The sequence below is a fragment of the Ananas comosus genome, linkage group 7 (assembly GCF_001540865.1).
Source record: "Ananas comosus cultivar F153 linkage group 7, ASM154086v1, whole genome shotgun sequence".
NCBI classification, from domain to species: domain Eukaryota; kingdom Viridiplantae; phylum Streptophyta; class Magnoliopsida; order Poales; family Bromeliaceae; genus Ananas; species Ananas comosus.
In genome coordinates, this window is record NC_033627.1 from 10,309,272 (window position 1) to 10,317,179 (window position 7,908).

General features: G+C 36.1%; 1 long non-coding RNA gene across 1 annotated transcript; it reads left to right on the plus strand.

Moving 5' to 3' along the window:
* Positions 5,913 to 7,310, plus strand: LOC109712301. The gene is made up of 3 exons (XR_002216817.1): positions 5,913 to 6,302; positions 6,570 to 6,602; positions 7,250 to 7,310. It is a non-coding gene; the product is annotated as an uncharacterized LOC109712301 (long non-coding RNA).

Consider the following 7,908-nt stretch of genomic DNA (forward strand, 5'->3'; position numbering starts at 1 on the left):
ACATATATATGTATGCTCAAGAAAGTGACAAAGACATAATAGGTCATTTGAAGATTTCGGATAGCACCACCCACCTCGTAAGGATGCCAAGACACGAGAATCCAAGTCCCACGATTTTTGGATGTCTATTTCTCTCGACCCACGGCTAACGAAGGCAAATGAAGCTTTTCCTCAATATCTTGCCATAGACTCGTCGAAACGTCGATCCGAGCCTCCCAACGCGTCGAATTTACGTTCAATTAGGATTACAAGAGATCAATTCCATGCTAGATCTCTATTCCTACAAATCCTATTTCCATGTCTAGGTTTCACATAACCTCAACAAACATAAATTTCTTAGGAATTTATGGAGTAATCCAAACCTACAAAACCCAGGAGCCTCAAAGACCAACAATTTAGGGTATTTAGATCAAACCCTAGCAAGTAGGAGCACGAGAACTTACTTTAACTCCGTTGCTACCCAAGCTCTCCTTTTTATAGAGCTTCTTCAACACCAAAGTCATCAATTTCCCCTTCAATTCCCCTCCAAAATCTGTTGTTGGAGAGATCCTACAGAGAGAAGAAGAAGGAAACAAGAAGGCGAAGAAAACGAAGTCTTCTCTTACATGAGGAGTACAGGTGTAGTGTCGGGGTTATTTATAGACCCCATCATTTACAAATAAGCCCCTCACAAATCCTCACTTTCTGCCTTACAATTTAGTCCTCACAGGCTGAGTATCGGTACTCGGGCTGGAGTACCGGTACGCGGTGCTCCCAGTACCGGTACAGCCACCCAGTACCGGTACCGGCCACTCAACCCGAGGCTACGCACTTCTGGTCCAAGGCGTAGTACTGGTACTCAACACCAGTACCGGTACCCGACCAATCCAGTACCAGTACCAGCCTCAGGTACCAGTACACAGCTTACCAAAATCCTGATCCTGAGAGCTGGCCAACTGCACTCCTGCTGGGTACCGGTACAGCATTGGCTTAGTACCGGTACTGCATATCCCTTGTGCAATTTAGCAACTACAGTGTTTCGAATTCCATTTCTGTGCCCGGTTTGCGCCAAGAACACCCAAACACCTCCGAAACTCACTTTTAGCCATCCCAATGCCTTTAAGGCCATTTGGGAACCTCGCTTATCACTCCCATACCTCACTTTGATTAATTCGATCAAAGTTAGTGTTACAATTCGGGGATTTGGTATATTACATAGTGGGCCCTTCGTAGGTCTGGTTGACTTTTTGCACATCCAGGACTCCGACGCGACTGTGACAGGTGGGTGCTTCGAGCTGATAGTCGGTGAGATCGTTTCACTTTCATTTTCCTTACTATTGCACTTGCATATCAGTACTTTAGTCTCTACATGTCGGTTGCTTTTGTTTATCATTCGTTCATCTATATCATAATAGTTGCATGGTGACAGTCATTATTAGACATGTAGAGCAGGCTTGCATATATTGTATATCTGTGGACCTTGGGTTCAGGCAACATATCGACTCCTTTGTCGTGTGTTTCGATCTGGTTGATAATGGTTCGACGTTGTACGCCCTTAAATCTGGCTTCGATCAAGGCACCGGCTTCCTGCCGGTTTTTGCATTGAGCATATCAGCATGATTTAGTCACAGCACTTGAGTGTATTCATTGACATCAGGTCGGTTTGGCCACCGACCAGGGGTGTACTTATCCGGATGGGTCGTCCAATGGACGCGTGAATCAGGTCGGTGTATGCAATGTGACAGGCAACGCTTGCGGTCCGCGGACTAATATAGCAAGCATCAGATTGGGTTTGATATTGGATTACTTACCCTTGAGGCATCATTTCAATTGTGAGTTGTTAAAATAGTAGTTGGTTCTTGCTCATTTACTATCTTGTTTCTATTACTACTATAGTTGCTTTATATTATGACATATACCTATCTGTTGTTCTATCTTCTTTATTTTTCAGTGAATACGATTTGCATTCGTGGCTCTGTTCGTACCCATTGGGAAATCTTATTTGCGGTTTCTCACCCCCCATTTCCCCAGGTGACACGAGCAAGGAGTTGGTTCTTGATGCGACGGGAGGACGTCCTAGCTAAGCTGCATTAGCGGTCATCACGCTGGTTATTTTCCCTTTCCATATTTAGTAGTTTAAATAATGAATGATTCAGTTAGAGGATCACTATTATTGTTTGAATATTCGTGAATTTGTATGAGTTGATATTTTCCTATTATGCATGCAATCGAAATTTTATGAATATTGGTTCTTAGATTTATGTATTAATGCATTGTGGTTGACTACCCCTCGAGTTAGTCAGTTTTCAAAAATAGAGTTTCCGAGTGGAAAACAGTTTTAAAAGATTTTCGAATGATTTTTATGGATAATCAAATAGAGTTTAAAAACAAAGCTTCTGGGTGGGAAGCACTTTTAAATAGGATGATTGTTGTATCGTGCATCGCATCATCCAGCGCCTAAGAAATATTTAGAGGCATGCATCATCTCTAAGGATCGCTAGCTGTATGAAAATACATTGCATTAATTACTTGTGGATTGGTAAGTGTAGCTTGTGGTTGTGATCTTGTTGTTGTTATCGTTGGGTGCGCCGTGCAAATAGAAGGGAGACTCTATTCGTGTGAACAGAAGAACTTTATGTTTGTGGCGGGTCTATACGCCACATGGGCCAGGTTGAGTTCAAAAAAAAATAATGGCACGTTTTCCGCAACTCTGGTTTCTAAAATAGTATTCATTATAAAAAGGCTTTTAAAATCGGCCCTGGGGTGTAACATATGCGGAACGCAATATTACGTACGGAAACAAATAGGGTTTTTTTTTCATCGTACTTTCTCACTGCACATAACGCAATCTCTTGGCAATCCTAAACAAAGCCTCAGTCAAAAGCTCTATAGTTTTAACCAAAATCAATTCTCCAAACCAAAATTTATTATACAAAAATTATTTTTTTAGAATTTAGGCCAAACGGACCCCTCGAGATTAATTAGTATAAAATGCCACCAGAGCCTCTCAATTTTTATTATTCACAGCCAAAATAAAAAAATCAAAAGTATGGCCGTTACAACTATAGTACGCACACAAAACAGGGAGAGGGAGAGAGGGAGTTAGAGATTAATGCATGCAAGTCGGATGCAAGACGGAAAAAAAAAGAAAGAAAAAAGAAGCAACACAAATACTTGAAGTCGTTATGCATTCATGTTGTAATGCATTCATGTTAAATTAGCATGTAATGCATGCAAGTTGGATGCGAGAGGGGCCAAAAAAAAAAAATAGTAACACAGATACTTGAAGTTTCTGCTTTTTTATTGCCAAACAAAAAGGCTAGAAGTGATTTTCTCTTAATATTGTCCTCTTACGAGACTGCACCAGCATAGAATTAACTATCTAATCCACCAAATCAACCGTCCCTAGAGCAAGTGGCAAAGGGCTTGGTGGTTGTACCCGAGACCCAAGTTCGAATCCTAGTTAATTCACATTTCCAGCTAAGTTTATTTCTAAATGAAATAAACGAAGCGGGTAGCGTGCTACTTATCTCCAAAAAAAAAAAAAAAACTATCTAATCCACCACAAAAAATTTTGATGCATTAAATTAATATGAAATTGTTTAGATTATGGTCAATTTTGACCATAAAGAAATGCAAAAATTTTTATTTTTTAGTACATTATCTTTAATTTTCTTGCTGAGAGCCATTTTTTGGCTATTCTATTGCAAAATTTTGACACACCTCTTATGCTAATAGGATTATTTTGAATTACATATGTATAGTCAATTTTTAAACATCAACAATGATTTCACATTAAGATATAATAACATATTAACGTATAAAATTTATTTGCTTTAGTATTTTCTTCTTTTCAAATTATACGAAAAATATTTTCAGACAAGGAAAATGTGGAACAATAATTTTAATATTGTTTTTTCAAAAAATGGCAGTAGGCAAAGCCATAACATTAGATTGTGAAATTCTTTTGTTTAACTGTATTGATTCATAGATCATTTCTCTATCAATCATTTCTAACTAACAAGTAATAATAGAATACCTAATTCATTATTTATTATAAAATTGATTTTTTTTTGTTGATCATTCAAAACAAGTAACAATCTATTCCTAATTTGTCAATACTTATATTAAATTGTGTTTGCCTAAAAGCATTGCACTGAGTGGTACAATTTCAAAATTATATTTTTCTTGTATTTAATCCACATATTATTTTCTTTAAATTTAAATTCTCAGTTATAAACTTATTCTAGTAAAATTCTATGACATAGATTAGTTATTCTAAATTTGAAATTTATGGTACCAATTTATTCAAGTCTACAATCTAGATTTATTGTTTTAAAATTTAAATTCTAAAGCCTATAGATCTATTCTAATCGATAATAAAATTATTCTATATATACTCTCAAAATATTATTTTAAAATTTCGTACTAATGGATTAAATTATATTTTATAAAAACTAAATTAGTTAAAAAATATATATTCTATTTATTACATTTTTAATATCATAAACGTTAATATTTATTATTATAATTTGAAGTTAATATATTTCACATATTGGAATAAATGGAATATAAAATCCAACGATTGTTTCAAATAATAGCTCAAGTTCTGAACCATAATGTATTTATCTTTCCATTTTATGTTATTATCCTTTTGAAGGGTTTATAAAATCCAGCGACCTATGAGCATAAGTCTAATTCTAAGTTTAATCATTATTTGAAACTAAAATAGTTTAACATTATTGATTTTATTTTTAAATTAGTAAAATTAAAATTAGCAACAACGGCATGATATGGAAGTAGGAACGTCATTATAAATGACACTTTTATTTTTTAAAATTTTTTTATTTAAACTGTAATAATTAAATTGCTAACATAACACATATTTGCTTATTGTCACCCTTATACATTAGTTGTTAATATAGCAAGAATCATTTGATTTACGGCAGCATGGTATACTTCCTCATGAGGTTGGACATCAACGAGAATGTCGTGAGTATATTCAATAGTGTAATTATTGGAATATCTACTAGATTATAAACTTTTTTTTTATTTATTATTTGAAGAATGCTGCTATGCATTTTCGTCCACTACCTTAGTGGAAGCCGAATATGCAAGAAGATATGGTGAACTTATTAAGTTTTCGAAACAAGAGCTGGTGATGTAAGTTTACATACACCTTAATATTAGTTTAGTGTTAAAATATAATTATTTTTTTTATAAATGTCAAAATATAATTATAAACTTTTTTTTTTTTTTGTAGAAAGGAGAGTGAAAATTGAAAATTTTCAAACAAATTTAGAAAGAACACATAATGAAGAAGAAATTTTGAATATTTTGAGAGAACGTCCAATTGCTGCATGCATAACTATGGTTGATAGTTTTGAAAACTTACGAAGCGAGGTTAGTTTTACTAATACACAATAATTGATATTTTAATATATATATATATATATATATATATGCACACATATACCCGCTTGATAATATTTATTATTTTAGGTTATCTATATCGGACCTCAACCTGGAGAGAGTGAGAAAGGTGTGCATTCCGTGGCTATGATTGGATTTGGTGTCGAAAATGGCACCAAATATTATCTAATCAAAAACTCTTGGGGGAGTAATTGAGGAACTGAAGGTTACGCTAAAGTAAAACGTGACCTTTTGAGGCGCTGTACTATTGCAATCGGTCCATACATACACTACACCAAAAAGGTTATTTAGTGGCACTTTTTTAGTAGCTTTTTCGTAAAATGCCACCACTAATCAGTTTTTAATGGCACTTTTAGATAACTGCCTGTAGTTAATTAATTTATAAATTTTTTTTTTTTTTTTTAGTTGGTGGGATGTCGCATCAAAAATCAGGCCCCAAAAAAAGCCAGCAAATATACAGGCGGGAATTTTTCATCACTTCGCGCGCGAGGGGAAAAAAAAATCCCTCTTCTCAGAAAACCCTACGCGCGCGCACCACCGCCATCAAAAAAACCTTCTTTGCTTCGTACAGTCTTTCTCCACTCCAACCAGAGCACCACCATCCCACCATATATCCCTCCGCCGCGGGTCATACACCACGCAGCTCCTCTGCCACCGCCTCCCTCCGTCGCGGGTCGTACACCACTCAGCTTCGCCGCGCGTACGAACCCTCAATCTCGAACGCCGCGTGGCCGCCGCTGTTGCCGCCGCCGAAGGGGGTCACGTGCGCTAGGGCTTTGGAGTGGCGGAGGTTCATGTGCCGCTTCACGGAGTAGAGAGGGCGAATCGTCTCCTCCCCGTCGTAGATCACCCAAACTCAGCTTCTGCATCGCAAAATCCACAGAGATCGGGTTAGGTTCCCTTCCTTCCGCCGCATCCCTCACGTTTAACAACTGATTAATCACAACATTTAAACAATTTATGTGAACATTTAAACAATTTATGTTTCTGAATCTTCTGATTAACATCAACGCATATATGAAGTTTATATGCATTTTTGCTTGGATGCTTTGTTTCCCTCTTCTTTCTATTGGACTTTTACAGCTACGAGTATTTAACGAACTTTAAGTAATTTGGGCCTAATAAGCTTCTTATCACTTTTTTTTTTTTTTTTCGAGTTAACGGGAAAAGATTGGCAACAGATTCTAGAGGTTCGTGTTTCCGAGTACTTTGAAAAGTTTATATATCTTGAATGTCCTGCTTATGCATTTGTTCTTCCACTTAATATGACATACCAAGCTTTAAATATATATTACTATGATATGATTGCTAGGTCTCTGCCAAAGGATGGTCAATTATGATCTGGCTTTAAGCATTACCTTCAGAATGCTTTGTATAATTATCTTAATATACTGTGTAATTATCTCATTTTACCCTGCAGAGTTCCTTGGATTTGGTACAGAAAATAAACAGAAATGGCTGCTAAATCTATTTTCAGTTTTGGTGCAGGCAAAAGCTAAACAGGTTTATGTCACTTTACACGCGCAAAAAAAAGGGCAAAAAAAAGGGACCTTGTTTTTCTGGTGATCTCTTTATAATGTCTTTATTTCAAATCGTGATGCATGATGCTGGCATTCTTGCCACCTAAGTTCCTTTTGTGGTTGACTTTGTTCTGCAGTATTGTTTGTCTATTTTTTTCATAAGATTTTTCACTTAACCGTAAATTGCATTAAATATAGGACAAGAACTAAGCAGTCCATTCGATATGTACCTGCTCTTTGATGCCATAGTAATGCGAGGCATTTAGTTTATATTAATTTTCTGATGTTAATTCTTTCTTACTAAACCTTTTTCATAGGTTAAAACATTCCGTGTGGCCCTTTTGCCAAGGAGAAGCTGGTTGATACTAAACGAAGAAGGTACTTTTCTGAATTTTTAGATGCATAAACTCCTATATTGATTTTCACTACCATAGTTCATTTAGGAGAAGAGCACAGCTGACTGCGTCCAGCTGGTAATTATGCGGGCAAATGTCATAATCCAACGATCGGTTGCACGTACCCGGAGAAACCCGATTTAACTAAATCATTAAACAGTACTTAGCGGGGGATAAATCTGAGGCAACTTATCCATGGTAGTATTTCTGAGTTTTTTCCCATTGGAACCGCTATTTTCTTTTCCATAAAGCCATATAAATGGCTCCATCCTCTTTATCTTTGGCTGTCACATTTTTCTCCTAAAGCGAATGTTTCTCAAATTGTAGGGAATTACGCGCTGTATTCTTATCTTTGTACCAATTGGATTTTCATATTTATTTGCTTGCCCTTTTGATTGAGCATAAGAGGTGGAATCTTTGCATTCAATAGATGGCTGTAATTTTTTGTTTCTTTTTATGGTTCTCTCTTGAAATTGAGATTCTAGATGATCCAATTGATATAACCGAATTTTAGTAGTTGTTTGCATTTGTGGATACTTGACGGTAATTTGATGCCAGATCTGAATTTGAGATGTGATTCA